The sequence below is a fragment of the Monodon monoceros genome, unplaced genomic scaffold (assembly GCF_005190385.1).
Source record: "Monodon monoceros isolate NGI ecotype Baffin Bay Population unplaced genomic scaffold, NGI_Narwhal_1 Super_Scaffold_12, whole genome shotgun sequence".
NCBI lineage: Eukaryota > Metazoa > Chordata > Mammalia > Artiodactyla > Monodontidae > Monodon > Monodon monoceros.
In genome coordinates, this window is record NW_021703768.1 from 113,574,620 (window position 1) to 113,591,066 (window position 16,447).

General features: G+C 39.9%; 1 protein-coding gene across 1 annotated transcript in view; it reads left to right on the plus strand.

Moving 5' to 3' along the window:
• The first annotated feature begins 408 nt into the window (after nt 1-408).
• SMAD5 (SMAD family member 5) overlaps nt 409-16,447 on the plus strand; it is a 46,130-nt gene continuing 30,091 nt past the window's right edge. Inside the window, exon 1 of the mRNA XM_029217683.1 lies at nt 409-521. The gene's annotated coding sequence lies outside the window, so the exon portion shown is untranslated. The remainder of the gene's footprint in view (nt 522-16,447) is intronic.

The following is a 16,447-nucleotide window of genomic DNA, read 5'->3' on the forward strand; positions in this document are numbered from 1 at the left end:
AAAAGGAGGACTCCCTTCTCTCAGATTTATATTACAAATCATTAAGAGTAGCAAAGTTGTGTCCGAAGATGTTTTTATTTACACTTTATACGTGACTGGGAAAATCTCCAACTGTCCATGTCGAGGACAATTATTTTATAATGTGGGTTGATTTGGTTAGTGGAGACTACTAGTGGCTATCAGGACGGTGGGAACTAGCCGACTGCCATTTCTGGGGCTGGCCATGGACGAGAGAAGCCTCCGGCAGATCGGAAGCCAGAGTTTGCGGGCACCGAGCCAAGCGCGGTGGCTTCCTTCAGCCACTGTAGCTAGGAGGCCCTTCTCTCGGTGGGTCCCACAGCGGTCACTCGGCGGCTTGCGCGCATGCGCCGACCCCGCGGCGTCCTCCCCGGCTCCTTCCCTCCTTCATCCGGGTCCTGGGCGAGCGGGCGCCGTGCGCGTGTCCCGCGGCCGAGCTGCTAATAAAGTTGCGCTGTGGGCAAGCGCAGCTACGGCGCCGGGAGAGCGCGCGTCGCCGGCCCGTGAGTGAACGTGGGGTCCCGGGAGGGGCGGGCGAGGGGGACCGGGGTTGCAGGCTCTACCCGGACGCGGCTCTGCCCTAGCGGCCGGACTCGGGCCGAGGCGGGGGCGTGCGGCCGCGGGCGGAGCGGAAACCGCCCGCCTGAGGGGCGGGAGGTAGGCCGAGTCCCGGCCTGCCGGGGTCCAGGCGGGCGGCGGTGGTGCGGCCCGTCTGGCTGCGGAGGCCTCGCCTGCCCCGGGGCGTCCCCGGACTGCGGCGGGAGGTGTTCGGGACGCCCTCGCGGGGATCCCCGGCCCCCCTTCTGTCCGGAGGAGCGGTTTGTTCTCCCTCATCCAAGCGCCACCCTCAGTACACACCCCTGGTAGAATTGCCGAGCTCGGCGGAGCAGCCTGGTCGGCTACATTGCAAAGCCGTCCAGTGGCTTGATGAATCCGTGCCGCCGTCGCTTTGTGTTTCAAAGATAAGGATCTACGCTTATCGGTGGAAATTACACTCTGGGCAGTTGTGACCTGCTGCTGCGCTCAGCTGGTAGTTAGACCCGGTTTCTGCCACTTGCCATGCCAATTTTCATTATTGCAAAGATTTCTTCTACTTTATGTAAACTTTAGCTGCAAGGAAAACGACTAGCGAGGTCTGTTTGCCTTCACCATATTCACCCCCTACCGGGGTCGTTCACTTCAGTGTCTGTACTCATAGTCCGGTCTGTCCCCCTCCCCCTCCTTCTTTCCTGCCTTCCCCTTTCAGCTGCTGTTATTACGTGGAGTTTGGAGCCTAAGCTTTGAAAACTCCCATGTGGCGCCTGTCTTAAGTCGGAGCATGCTCAGTAGCCAAAACTGATTTTGGTTGCAAAAAGAACTGGGGCGAGGATAGTCGGTTATTTGGACGTTTGCCCGCTTCCTAACAAAATGTTCCAATTCTGGTTTGGATGGCATTGGAGAGTGGAGCTGTAGGCCAGCCTAGAGGTGAGGAATGCCTGAACACCCTGGGCCAGATCTCTATCTTGATTGTAGAGATATTGTTTCCTGACCAGCTGGAGGTTTAGAGAGAGACTGGGGGGCCGGGGGAAGCATTCCTGGCTGCCTGTGAGTTTATATGGGTGTGGCACTCACTGTATCTTGTTTACCTTATCTTTCTGTGGAAAAAGTTTTGAAGTCTGGTTGGATTTGTCACATCATGCCTGTTGCCTAGCACCACCAAAAGTGTTCTTATCTAACAACGAAGACTGGATAGGTGGAAGGTTGTGGGTTGGCCTCACGGAAGTTGAGAGGAAGGGGTGCTTGAGTTGCTGTTTTTTTAATTCTTATTTATTTATTTATTTTTGTTGTTGTTGATTCGGCAGGTGAGTTGTTATAAATTCTTTTTTAAATTATGTTTTTAAACGGCAGTAGTTAAATTTCCTTAAATTAGAGTACCTGAATTGCCCAGAATGAATTAGTTTTTAACTTTAATTTGAAAGCTGAAAGGTTGAAAACCTTAATCCCAATAGATTAGTAACTTTCCAAGCAGTTTAAAGTTGCTGCTAGATGCCAGTTTTGTGGGGAAGACAGTACCTAGACATGATGTGAACATTTATTGATCTGAATATTTTTATGCAATTAGGGTGTTCCAGATTCAGTAAATAGGAATTATTTATAGATCTGAACAAATTATTTTATATTCTTCCTTTTACCGCTACTTTGGTAACTTTTTTCCTCTAAGATGAATCAGAGGTTACAAGAATATGAAACAGTTCTTAAGAAACAAGTTAACAAAGTGTAACCTTTGTAAAGGTTGTATTTATTATGTTTAGATTTTTAAAATTTAACCTTTGCATAATTGTCTCTGTAGCATCCTCCGTTCTTCCCTCTCTACCTTGCTGCTCCCTTAGTCAGTGTGCCTTTCCTTTTCACATAGCTGCTGTTATCGCATACACTTTACCCCTTTATTTTTGTTAATAAAATCGATTTGTCATTTATGCTTCCATTCCTTTCCGATCACAGCTGAAATAGGCAATAAAAGTTTGATGAACCTTCCCAACTAACTTTCCTCTTAGATTTTTAAATGCATCCATATGATATGGTCTAGTTAAAAGAAGAGAACAGTGAACGGGAAGAGAAAAGAATAAAATATTTTTGTAGGTTCTGTGCAGATTTGATGGAATTATCTACTTGTCTGGTTCACTGCGATAGGCGCCACAAAAATGGGTATATTGATGTGTGTTGCATTTCTTTCCCCTCTGGCAAAGTCAGTTATTAATTTCAGAGGGAGACACTGGCAGAATGTTGTTACTAATGAGGTTTGAATCAGATTGACTGGTTATGTAACATGTTGCTGGGAGTATTATTAAAAGTTGCCTTCTGTAGCAAGGTAGAGGCAAGTAAATTCTGCTTACCCTCTTCACTGGATTTTAATTCTTGGCTGAACCTGAAGGCACATTAGACTATAACCATAATTATACCTGGGCAGCCTGTCTGTTTCCTGTTTTCATCATGAACCCAAACATTATGATTTGCAGTGATGATCTTTTTTGTCCCTTGCATTAAGCAGAGGCAGTATGTTTTCGCCTGCTTCTGAAAACAGATTTGTAACTTGGTCAAATCAAAGATACTGGCTTCTTAGTGTTTTGAATACTAGGCAGTAAAATATCAAAGTTTTTAATTTCTTTGTAACTTGAAATACTATCTTAAAAAATCTGTTTCACACATATTGTTTAATTGTAAATTTTAATGTTACCAGTAGTTTGTAGAGTCTTTGAGTAAGAAAGCCCTTTTTGTTTATGACTTACCAGTGTTTATTATTAACCAGATGTATATGTTGATTCAGGCAGTGAGCCACGCATTTGGGTGAATTTCATAGCTGACTTGAGTATTCTTCAGGATATAGCTGCCTTTATTCCCCTGGTTTATCAGTCTTCCCTGTTCGCTTTACTTCTAGAGGGTCTATGTTCTTTGTCTCTCTTTTTTTGTGCTTCATACTAAGCACAAAAAAGAGACTGAAATAGTTTCTTTACTTCAAATGTTACAGGTGCTGTATACCCTATGGGTTTGCCAGTGTATTGATAAGGTCAAAGACATTGGAGAAGATTTCCTTTTGTTAGAGACAGCGTTATAAAAGAAAATCTTATAAACAGCCTGGGGGATGATTCTTATTTCTACCGGTCTGGATATTTTGGGGAAAAGAATATCTGGGAGGATAGGACCCAAGAAGACTGTACAGAGATAGTACGCATTCTCCACCAGAGATGATGACGAATGACCTCACAAAGTCTCTCCATGTTTTTTTACACCTTGTTTTTCTACTTCCAAAGTTAATAGAATAAAAGTAATTGAAATTCTTAGTGCTGGATTATCCAGTTCATTGCCATTACCTAGACCTCTGAATCTGAGAGGTGCATTTACTACTTGGAAGGTTAAGATATAAAATTCTCTTTGAAGAATTGTTAAAAACTAGATTGTTGTTAGGACCAGCTAGTTTTTCAGTCTCATATTCTAACAGCTTTTATTGTTTCACAACTTTGAAAAGATGGCATAATTACAGAGTTACTAGGTTTTTCATAAATAATCAGCTAGTTCTAGGCTCTGTAGTTTTGATACTTTTTTGCCTTGGGCACCTAGGTGGGAGATTTTTGTTCCTTTTCTAGTAGAGAGGTGGTTTTAGTGACTTTTCTTATTGTATCCCTAACTTGGTTATGGTAGTATTTTAGAAGAAGGAATTCTTTATTAGATGGTTCTGTGTGTGCAATACTATAATTGTAATTCACTATTGGAAGATGGTTGTTAAAGTACATATTGTAAATAGGGTTTGCTCTTGAATTCTTTGGTACACCAGTCTCTGCTTATTTTATATATATATATATGTATATATATACATATGTATATACATATATATATTCATATATATATATGTATATATATATAAAATTTACAGACTGGTATACTTTGGAAATTTGAAAATGGCCTTATCTGTTGTGAGATTTAACTGGATTTTTCTTTTTGGTTTCCGTTTATGTTGTTTTGTTATTACTGAAAATAATAGTAAGAAAAAAACTAGTGTCACCTTCCCACCTTTCTTTGAGCATAGCAGCTGGAGTCCTGTGAACAGTCTTACACTTTTCAAATTTAACTATGATCTCAGAATATGGCTGGTACTTTCAAGGCAAGTTTTGTTCTGTTCACTTCTGTTTTCATGATGTGTTAGGATTTGCCTAGCATCCTATCTGGTAGGCTGTATAACTTGAGATCTAGTTATTCTGGTTTGTGTATTTCCAGGAAAAGTGGGGTACTGCAGAACTTTTTCAAAGCTAGTCTTCTGTTTTCTTTCCCCTTCTTCACATCATTCTGCCCACTTAGGTGAGTAGGTGACTTGACCTCTGGGGTACACATGAGGTATCTGGAAAACATCTTCATAAAGTATTGGAATATATGTTATGTACACAAGTTAGCACTTTGTACTCCAGAGACACATTTTATAAAGTAATGATTTGGTATCTGCCCTTGATGATTTTATAATTTAAAGGAAAGCACTATAAAGATTGACCAGCTCTGTGTCTATTTCTGTGCCTACAAGCCTCTACAGGTATACTCAGACACATCTGGCAGCAGTGTCAGAAATCTTGCAGGCTCTGGCGGTGAGTGATACATCTAGATCAGGCTCTGCTTAATTAGAGGACTTAGAGGAGCAGGCGAGGTTTAAAGAGTGATTAAAAACTGGGAAACAAAAGTTTGGATGTAGGAGATAAAAAAGTAGAGACTTGTGTAGTCACAGAGAGAGACTAGGCGAGAGTATAATGGTGTGAGAAGTGTCAGGGATCCTGAGTTCAGCTCCTGAATGGCTTTGAAATCCACTGTGAGAACTTTGGATGTCTTTGGAAATTGGGAGCCACAATTGGGAAAAGTGGTGATTTAAGTGTTTCTCTAGGAAAATGATTTTGATTTTACGATTGTGATTGTATTTCCTCCTCTTTGTAGATGTTCCAATAAAGAATAGGATTTCTGAATCTAGGAGAGTTTTGGAGCCAACGTGCTCTTGGTTTCTTTCTGTTACTTGAGTGTAGTCATGGATGTGGCTTACGTGCTTTATAGTAATTGTATACCTAGATCTAAGATTGGTTTGACAGTGGTGGTGGGGTGTCTACTTTTGCTGATACTTGGTGACTAAGGATGTTAGAACCACAGGGGTAAGACATTTTTAAAGCTTTACCCCTGCCAACCACAAAATGTTATCTTTGAATGTATATAGGCAGGTGACTTTCTCCCATTGCAGATGGTCCTAAGGGCCTTGGCTCTCAAATCTACTGCAGAACCTGGGACGCTTGTTAAAAATATGGGAGGGAGGGCCCTACTCTCAAACCTAATGAATCTGAATTCTGTGGAATGGTTATGAGGAATTTGCTTCTTTAAAGCCCCCACCTGTAATTCTTCTGTGTAGGTTTGCCTGAGACGATGGTGGCTTGTGACCCATATGCACATTTATTTGCATGGGTTGATGTGCTCAGGAGATTGCCTTTTGGCTAACAGTGTTGGGTGAAATTTTTGGATTGGTTTGCTTGCCTTTTATTTTGGATTGAAACAATTAGAGAGATGTCGGAGCAGAAAGTGAAGGAGCTGTTTCTATGAATTTACCACTGAAGTCTGGGCATGAGCAGTGTGTGTCTATGTGTCTTTCTGTCTGTTTCGGGGAGGCTGTTGAGGGAAGTTTGTGTGTGTGTTTATGGCAGGTCGGAGGTTCTACTCAGGTAGTTTGAAGTAAGAACAAGACTTTTGGTTTTTTGACTTTAATAAAAATTCATTTGAATGGAAGCCTGGTAAAGTTTAACAACATTTTATTCATACACTTAATGTATGTAAAATGTAACTCCAGATCATCCTTTAGCTTCCCTATCAGCCTTTCCCAAACCATTTGATGACAAATCCTATTCTTTGGGTAGCCCAGGCTGACGCCTTGTAATCATTATTGACTCCTCCGTTCTCACATTCCCTGTTCTCTTCCATCAGGAAACCTTTTGTCTCCCAAAACATGTGAAATTGTCCATTTCTTACCACCCCACTGCTGTCACCCTGTTCTGAGCCATGATCATCTCTTACCTAAATTGCTTCAACTCTGAACTGATCTCCCCACTTTTTACCCCTGCTGCCCACCCCGCCCCCATTATTCTTAACATGTGGGCCAGAGTGATTCTTTAAAATAATAAAAGTCTGAAAATGTCATGTCTTCACTCAGAGTTCTCAAATGGGTCCACATTTCACTTACCATAAAAGCGAAAGCTCTTATCATATCCAGCATGGCTCTCTTACCTATTTGATCTCATTCCTTGTTTTCCCCTTCTTGTTTACTTATTCTCAGGCTTCATGGTCTTGCAGTTAACTTGAGTGTGCCAGGCATGCTCCCTCTTTGGGATTTTCACATTGCCTGTTGCCTTTGCCTGTACTAGTTTTCCCCTAGATATCTGCCTGGCTTACTCTTATTTCCTTAAAGTATTGACTCAGTTGGTACCTTCTCAGAGAGGCTCAGCCCAGCCACCTTAAAATTACACCTCCCCCACAGTGCTGCCCATCCACCTTCCTCTGCTTTATTTTTCTCCATACCATTTTTCACCTAACAAAGTATACTGTATCACTTATTTATTGTCTTTTGTCTGTCTCCCTCCACTGGAATGTAAGCTACATGAGGACAAGGATTTTGGCCCCCTTTATTCACTTGTATATTCCCAGCTCCTAGAATTCTACTTCAATAAATAGACTTTTGAATGAATAACTTGAATCAATTTAACAAGTTCTCTGAATATGCTTAGTACTGTTTTTTTAAAAATTACATTCTAGTGGGAGAGACAAAAATCAAGTAAACCGACGAATAATTACAAATTGGTAGTACAGTGAAGGAAATGAATATAGTATTGGATTAGAGATTAGGGAAAACCTACTTTATATAGAGTTAGATGATCAGGGAAGGTCTCTGGGATGATAGCTAAAGCTGAAGCCTCAGTGATGAGAGAGCTAGAAATTAGTGGTTGGAGCTTGAGGAAAGTGGTCCAGGCAGAGAATGGCATTTGTAAAATCTGTGAGGAATCTGTATGGTACAAATGCCATACAGATTCCAGTACAGGAAGATAAATGCTTTTGAAAAATGAATTCTTACTATTATTTATTGGAAGCAGAAAGTATTTGCCCCTAGTTTTTGATTGACTCTTAAATTTCAGCCTCCAAATTTAATTCATGTTTATTTTAAGATGTACAGAATTGCATGAAGCAGAAAGTAAAAAGTACCCTGAACCCCACCCTCCCCCCATGGCTAGTATCTTTTCAAATGCTTCGTATTCACATTCTCTTTCATTCGTTAGACAAATATTTATTGAGCATATGTATCACTAGGCTTACAGTGATGAGTGAAACAGATATGGCTCTTCTCATTTACATTCTTGCCAGGTTGTACAGGTACATGTAAAAACATAGATATGTTAAGTGCTACGAAATAGAGGTATGTGAAGGAGTAAGGGTGTATAATAGGGGAGTTTCACCTAGGCAAGGTAGTCTGGGAAGGCTTCCCTGAAGAAGGGATGCTTGAGCTGAAATAGAAGTAAAGTATGTGTGTGTGTGTGTGTGTGTGTGTGTGAGTGAGTGTGTGTATGTTTTGTAATGTGAAAGATTCTTTTGTAATGAATGATATCTCTTAATTTTATAAGATTTTCATTTATGGTTGAGATGCCACTCTTTTTCTTTGGATTTCCAAGGTACTGCTCTGTATTGTTATTGTCCAGTTGATAGCTGCAGTTTTTCAGAAGAATTTCAGGGAACCTAATACACACAGGGATTTCTGAAGCTCATAATTAAAGCCCAGTTTTCTTTCTAGCTGTTTGTAATTAAATCCCAGTTTTCTTTCTAGCTGTCTGAAATGACAAAACCCATTAGTGAAAGAGTCATCTAGTTAGGTCTTCGTAAACCAGAGGTGAACTATAAAAAGCCAAGGTAGGGCTTCCCTGGTGGCGCAGTGGTTGAGAGTCCACCTGCCGATGCAGGGGACGCGGGTTCGTGCCCCGGTCCGGGAAGATCCCACGTGCCGCGGAGCGGCTGGGCCCGTGAGCCATGGCCACTGAGCCTGCGCGTCGGCAGCCTGTGCTCCGCAACGGGAGAGGCCACAACAGTGAGAGGCCCGCGTACCGCAAAAAACAAAACCAAAAAACGCCAAGGTAATAGCAGATAATGTGTTCACAGTTTTCTTAAGTCCCTCCAAGTTCTGATGTACGAAGTAGCACACATTCCTATCTACTCAGTTACTGGCCTTCTGTGCTTGCTGTATGTATTTTTTACTCTGTTTTAATACCCCATCTCTGTTGAGTATCGTATGGAAATCTATAGTAAAACTAAGTGATGTGCTAAACAGCATATGAAGCTCTTCATAACATCTTCTCTTTTTCCCATTATTCTTTATGATCATTGAGATTACAGACAGTATCTTTTAAGCCTCAGTTCCTAGCACAGAGTATTCCTGGCTTACTAGGCACCCAATAAATTTGAATAAATCACATTCAACTCTTCTCTTTGTATCATCCTCCAAATTTTTATATTCATTCCTCCTGTCTTGAGCTTTAAGTGTCACATCTGCTTGGACTTGGATCAGTACTTGCTTCCTTATACCCCTCCACCATCACCTTTTTGCTTCATCTTGGCAATAACTAGAATTCCCCTTTTTGGGTGAGCGGTGTCTTAATTCTTTCAGCTTTTAAACCTTTACTTGCTTTTTTTTTTGGCTGTGTATGTGGAGTCTTAGTTCCCCGACCAGGGATCGAATCCGCACCCCCTACATTGGAAGCGCAGAGTCTTACTGCTGGACTGCCAGAAAAGTCCTCAACCTTTACCTTTCTTGACTGCCCCATTTCTCTTCTTGGTGGTCAGCAAGTCCTATGGATTGTTTATCTGTAATGTCCCTCATAACTCTTCCTTTTCTATCTCTACTACCGTCACTACCTGGTCTGTGTACCACCACCCTGGTGCGGCTTCCTCTCATAGTTGGATTACATGTTTTCCATTTACCCTCTCTGCCCCTTTTGGTTAAGTCTTTACTTGGCTATGTGCTATTGCCATTTTTGTCTTCTCAAAATGGCTCTTTGAATATGTCTTTCTGCTTAGATAGAACTCTGTACTGCATATAGGATTACTTCTAGCAGCCTGACTCCTTTGCCTTATATTGTCTTTCTTTGTTTGGCTCTCATTCTGTGGTAGTATCTTTCCCTTTAGCTTCACAATCTAGCTGATTGTCTCCTCCTAGTCTTTCTTGCCTCATTTGGCTTAATGATACTTGGTTTTCCTTATTCTTTTCCTTTATTACCAACTGGATCATGAGTTACAGATTGTCATATTCCTTTTTGGATCTTGTGATAGTCATTCCTAAAATCTGTGCTAATATCATGAGCAATTATCCACACCTAATCATTAAGGATTTTTTTTTTTTTTTTGCGATACGCGGGCCTCTCACTGTTGTGGCCTCTCCCGTTGTGGAGCACAGGCTCCGGACGCGCAGGCTCAGCGGCCATGGCTCACGGGCCCAGCCGCTCCATGGCATGTGGGATCCTCCCGGACCGGGGCACGAAGCCGCGTCCCCTGCATCGGCAGGCTGACTCTCAGCCACTGAGCCACTAGGGAAGCACGTTAAGGTTTTTATTCACTTAAGTGCTGTGTGTGTGTGTGTGTGTTTGGGTCGGGGGAACAGGGAGCCTGTCAGAGCTAGGTTATTGTACATTTGCTGAGCCCTCCCCTTTTTGCTGTCACCAGCCATTTGAAGCACAGTTAATTCCTTCTTAAGCAATCGTATTCATAAGTGTGTAATCTTTTCACCTTTTCCTCCCCTGTTTTCCAGTTTTATTGGCATAATTCCTCTTCCTTTCTGTTTTTATGGTTCCCCTAAATAGGTAGAAGTTTGAAAGTGTTTGATCACTAGATATCATTATATTCACTCAAACTGCAATACTGATGAGAATTGACTTACTTCACACAGATTATCCTGTGTATTTCCTAATGGGATATTAGATTTTGGGGGAGTCTCTGGGTTTTAAGCTAGAAATAGAAATTCTCTGAAAGATATCTTGGGCATTGTTCAATTTAGTTTGTGAGGTTTGTTTGTTTGTTTTATTGACTTCTTTGTTAGCCTCCTGTGCATTGTTTTAAGAAGACTTGGCTTTTAAGAAGGCTCAGTTAATATTTAGCATTCAAAAAGGTTGGGTTAGTATGACTCCAGAAAAGCAAAAAGAAAACAGAATTTGTCTTCTGTGCCCAATTATGCTATTGAAATATGGCTTTAACATTTATAAATAATAACTATTTTGAAAGAGCTTCTCGTGGAGGTTTATTGCAAAAGAAAATAATTCCATGATTTAAGTTCCTTGAAGCCTACTGATATTTTGGTTTTTGTAGGAACGAAATAAGTCACCTTTAAAGAGTAATAACAAATATTTTACTCCCAATGGTGTACTTTAGGAAAGCTTCAGTGTATTAGGTGGCCCAGGATGAGGATGACAGAGGCACAAATAGAATTTGCTCAGAAGCCAGGTTTTCATGTAGGGTATTGTCTTACATATCTGGGCTGTTAAATGCATCTTCTCTTCTACTTAGAAGAAAACTTGGAGGTAAGCAAGCCCTGGAGCACTTGAAAGTACCAGAGGTACAAAATACGTACTCTGTGCTAAGTAGGTCCTTTTGGAGTTAGAAGAAAAGTTCATTTTCCTTAGGTAGTTTATACATCATTAGGTAGTAGCCAAGCTTCTCCAAAATCAACACTCAGCAATGTGGGAGAAGCTGTGAGGAATGGAGAAAGGGGAGGCAAGAAAGGAGAATGAGAACAAGAAAGAAGGGAGAGCAGTAGTACTGGTGGGAAGTGATGGGGAACATCAGAAAAGACTTTGGGACAGGAGGAAAGAAAAAGCTGCCTTATTTCTTCTAGATATGCATTTTACCCACCTCATAATATCTCTGAAATTGGTATGTGTCTTATAGCCGATGGCATCTGAATATTGGTTTCGGCTAGGTGGCAGTTTTGATGTTGTCATTGCACATGCATGATGTCTGCCTTTGCTGTTTTCATTGCTGTCATTTCTTTCATTTACACCTTCTGGGAAGATCAAGGAAGCAGCAGTATCAAAACTTGCAGGATGGGTGTCAGTGGCTTGAACAACAATCCTGGAGTAATATTGGAACACTCTTCAGACCTACAGTCTTGATGGCAGAAGGATGATATTATGAAGAAAAAAATCTAAGCGATGAGAAAGCATGGTGTGATAGTTTAATTTGCAGCCTTTTCTTCCTTCAAGGTTCATAAAATAATGGGACCTCTTAAGTAGATGGCTTTGTATATTTGATGAAATAAAGTAGCCCAGGGCTTCCCTGGTGGCGCAGTGGTTGAGAGTCCGCCTGCTGATGCAGGGGACGCGGATTCGTGCCCTGGTCCGGGAAGATCCCGCATGCTGTGGAGGGACTGGGCCCGTGAGCCATGGCCGCTGAGCCTGCGCGTCCGGAGCCTGTGCTCCGCAACGGGAGAGGCCACAACAGTGAGAGGCCCGCGTACCGAAAAAGAAAAAAAAAAAAAAAAAAAAGTAGCCCAGCTGTGTATTTAAAATCCTGAGCCTGATGTCAAAAAATTTCATGATTATTGCAATAATAATGACTGCAGTTTCCCTTTGCTCAATATGTACTATGCCAGGCATTAAGTGTATATCTCATTTAATTCTCAGAACTGATACTCATTATACAAAATAGGAAAAATGGATATTTAGGTGTGTTAGATTCAGAATTTGAACCCTAGTTCATTAGACTTCAAATCCGGTGTTTCTGTGTGTTACAATACGTATATTAATATCCCTGTGTAGATTAGCCTTATTGTATGTATCTAGTCAGTTTTCTTGTTCTACCACCTATGTTCCAGCAAACTGAACTGTAGTTTTTCCCCATCCTGGTAGATAAAAACTCTGATTTTATGTCTTTATCAGAATAGCATTTATGCCTAAGATATAGCTACTTCATGCTTTTTGTCTCCCTCCACTCCGTTCCCCCAAGGGCCATCCCCTGAATTTCTTTTAGCATCCTATACACCCTAGGGGATCTGCCATTCTCCATGGTGTATTGCAGATAGGAATGGGCACATCTTAGTTGATTATTAATTTGTAATTCTTACAGTTAAGGTCTGGACCTGATTTATCTTTTAACCCTTTAGCATCTACTTTAGTGGCTTGCCCTTTTTAGGTACACTCAGTAAGTGTGTGTTGTATAAATAAGAGTATAAGTCTGCTCTTGAGTTTAGCATGGGTGGTATATACTTGTGCCTCAGTAGACCCTGAAAGCATTGTAGAAAGGGAGTACAGAGGACCAAATTTAACTACCCAGCAATCTGTAACCTCTAAAGGCTGAAGTTAGTGAATATAGCCTTTTTGGACTTTTCTCTATTACTGGGATAGAGATAATATAGAAGAGTATTGTTGTTGGTTGTGAACACAATCAGCTGTTTGAATTGAGGATGGGTGTTCTCAGTGTTTCTAAATTCATTTTATTTAGTGAAAGGCGAAGGGGGTGCGAAAAATTGAACCAACTTTTCAATAAGAGATTTAAAATTAAACCTTTTGGGTACTCGAAAACCTAATCATACTCTTATTTTCAAAGGTATTGCAAGTTCACTTGGGACTCATATTGCATATGCTAGTACTTGCAAATCAAAAGAATTATTATTTTACTCTATTTTTTGTATACGTAATGAAAAAATTCTATCGTAATGGAGGACTTTTGTGAGGGTAGTAAAATAAATCTATTGCTCTATCCCAAGCACTCTGATACTTTTATTTCAATTTGTGGACCAATATCTGATTTTAAATATATATTTTACAGAAAAGATGACAGGAGAAAATTGATCTATCACATGGGTACCATAAAACAGTTTTACTGGGACTTCCCTGGTGGCACAGTGGTTAAGAATCTGCCTGCCAATGCAGGGTACATGGGTTCGAGCCCTGGTCCGGGAAGATCCCACATGCCGCGGAGCAAGTAAGCCCGTGCGCCACAGCTACTGAGCCTGCGTGCCACAACTGCTGAAGACCATGCACCTAGAGCCCGTGCTCCACAACAAGAGAAGCCACCACAGTGAGAAGCCCACGCATTGCAACAAAGAGCAGCCCCCGCTCGTCGCAACTAGAGAAAGCCCATGTGCAGCAATGAAGACTCAATGCAGCCATAAATAAATAAATAAAATTTAAAATTAAAAAAAAAAAGAAAAGCTTATGCTATATTTAGGTCTTCATGAGCCAATGATAATTGGTTCAGGAAAACACCCATTCAAAATGAAACCACTTAAAATGCAGACCAGTATTTCATACTGAATTGTGAATAAAAGGTCTGATTCAGACTTTATCTTAAAAACTTAAAATTTTGGAAAATCATTAGGTTATAATTGTAAACATGCATTAAGTTTTATAACGAACAAAGACTGAATTGAGTATGGATAGGCTTAATTTTTCTCACAAAACAATTTAGTAGCATGATATGACATCCTTCATGTTTGACATTTGTGGTACTAATATTAAGAGCATTTTTATTTTTGTGAAAATATTCATAAAAATATTTATGGATTTTCCCATGGACTTCTGTTAATCCGTTGACAGTGAAGTTATTATTGCTTACTGATAACTATAAAAGTGGTGAATTTCCCAAACTCACTGTTCATCATAAGTGCAAACCACTGCAGGAGTACCGTCCATCTGGGTCATATTGCAATATTCCTGTGGGTCTCAGCGGCAAAGGGAACCGCACATCTGACGCTTACATTGCTTGGTGGGCCATGATTAATAAAGGAGTCTCATGTTCTTTGACAGTATGCATGAGACAACAATAGACTTATTTGTTCATAGGATAGTAAGGTAAAATTAAATCCCAGACCTTTCATCTTTTGCTCTCATTTTAATAAACTTTATGAAATGTTACAATTTTTGCAGAATTTGCAGTTTCATTTGTGGTTTAGAAGCTGTTACAGTAAGGGAGATGCTAGTGAACAAGAACTAATTATAAGTGATCAGTACACTAGTAAATTTTTAAAAGATTTTTAAAATTGAAGTATATTTTAAAGTGCACAAATCTTATGTGTATAGCTCAGTGAACTTTTATGTATGTGTACATCTATACCACCATCACCCAGATCAAGATATAGAAATTTTCTAGCTCCCCAGAAGGCTGTCTTGTCCCCTCTTAGTAATATTCTTGCCTCTGATGCCATAGGTTAGTTTTGCCTGTTTTTGAATGTCATGTAGTTGGAATGATAAAATGTGTAATCTTTTGTATCTGACTTCTTCAGTATATCAGTGAGATTCATGCATGTTTTACATGTGTGTGTTCTTTTTCATTGCTGTGAAGTATTTTGTTGTATGAATTTATTACTGTGGTTTATCTACCCACTCTACTGTTGATGAATATTTGGGTTATTTCCAATTTGGGACTATTACAAATAAAGTTGTTATGAACATGTACTTGCCTTTGGGTTGACATAGCACTTGTTTCTGTTGGATATATACCTAGGAATGGAATTGCTGGGTCATAGGGACCTATGTTTAGCATTAGTAGATGTTGTCAAACAATTTTCCAAAGTGGTTGGGCTAGTTTATATTTTTGCTAACAATATGTAAGAATTGTTCTGATTGTCATGAACACCTTCTCTCTCTCTCTCTTTTTTTTTTAAGTCTAGCTATTCTGGTAGATGTGTGATATCTCACTGTCTTTGTTTGTTTTTTAAATTTCTTTGATAACTAATGCTGTTGAGTCCATTTTACCATCTAATGGCAATTTTGATATCTTTTGTGAAGTGCCTGACCAGGTCTTTTACTTATTCATTAGTGAATTTTTATGATCAATTTTGCTCCCTTTTTTAACTTTAGATAACAAGTACTTGGATTACTTGCGCATACCAGTTATGCAGTTTGGAAAGTTATAAAACATTTTTAGAAAGAATTCAATTAAACATGTCTAAAATTTTTAATCATTCCATATTTAAAGAAGTGAGTGCAAAGTTTGTCCCTTCCCCTTTCGCAGTGCTAGAAGTTCATGTGTGAATAGCATGTTTGAGTTTATAAAGCATCTATTACATGTATGTATATGTATATGTGTGTTTTCAATACTTCAGGCACACATTATTTTATTACTTCATCATTTTAATGACTTGGGAACCATCATCCCTATTTTATAGAAAAATTAATAGGCTTAGAAAGAGTGATACCTGGTCATGGTCATATACCTAGTAAAGGACAGAATCTGATCCTCTTCTGTTTTCATTACATTGATAATACTTAAAAAAATTAAAAATAGTGCATTTTTGAGTTATAAAATATTTAAATGTAGAAAAGTAGAGAAAATAATATATGTAATGATTTGTCAGATTTTCTTCAAATCTAGTTTTAAAAGAAACACAGCTAAAGCTTTTCCATTTGTTCTTCCACCTTCTTTCTTCTTTCACCAGAGATAGTCAGTATTCAGTATCCTGAGGTTGGTGTGTATCATTTCCATGCATACTTTTATTCTCTTACTATATCTGTGCATGTCCATAAAGAACTCCTTTTTTTTGCTTTAAATTTTACACAGTTGCTCTTATAAAGGTATGTATGTTTTTACAAATTGCTTTTTTTCAACTCTCTACTCACTCACTTATTTAATAAATAAGCACTATTCTAGGTCCAAGGGAATATGATGATGGATAAAGAAGACAAGGCTACCTGCCTTCTAACATTTCTGTGGGGAAGGCATGTAGTTAATAAATAAAATTGATATGATATCAGATTATTATAAATGTCATGAAAAAAAATTGAGCAGGACCAGGGGATAGAGAATGATGCAGGAGTGGGATGTATGCTATTTTAGATAAAGTGGTCAGGGAAGTCCTTTTTCAGAAGGTGACTTTTGAGCAGCTGAATTAATTGAGAGAGAAAGCCATGTTAAG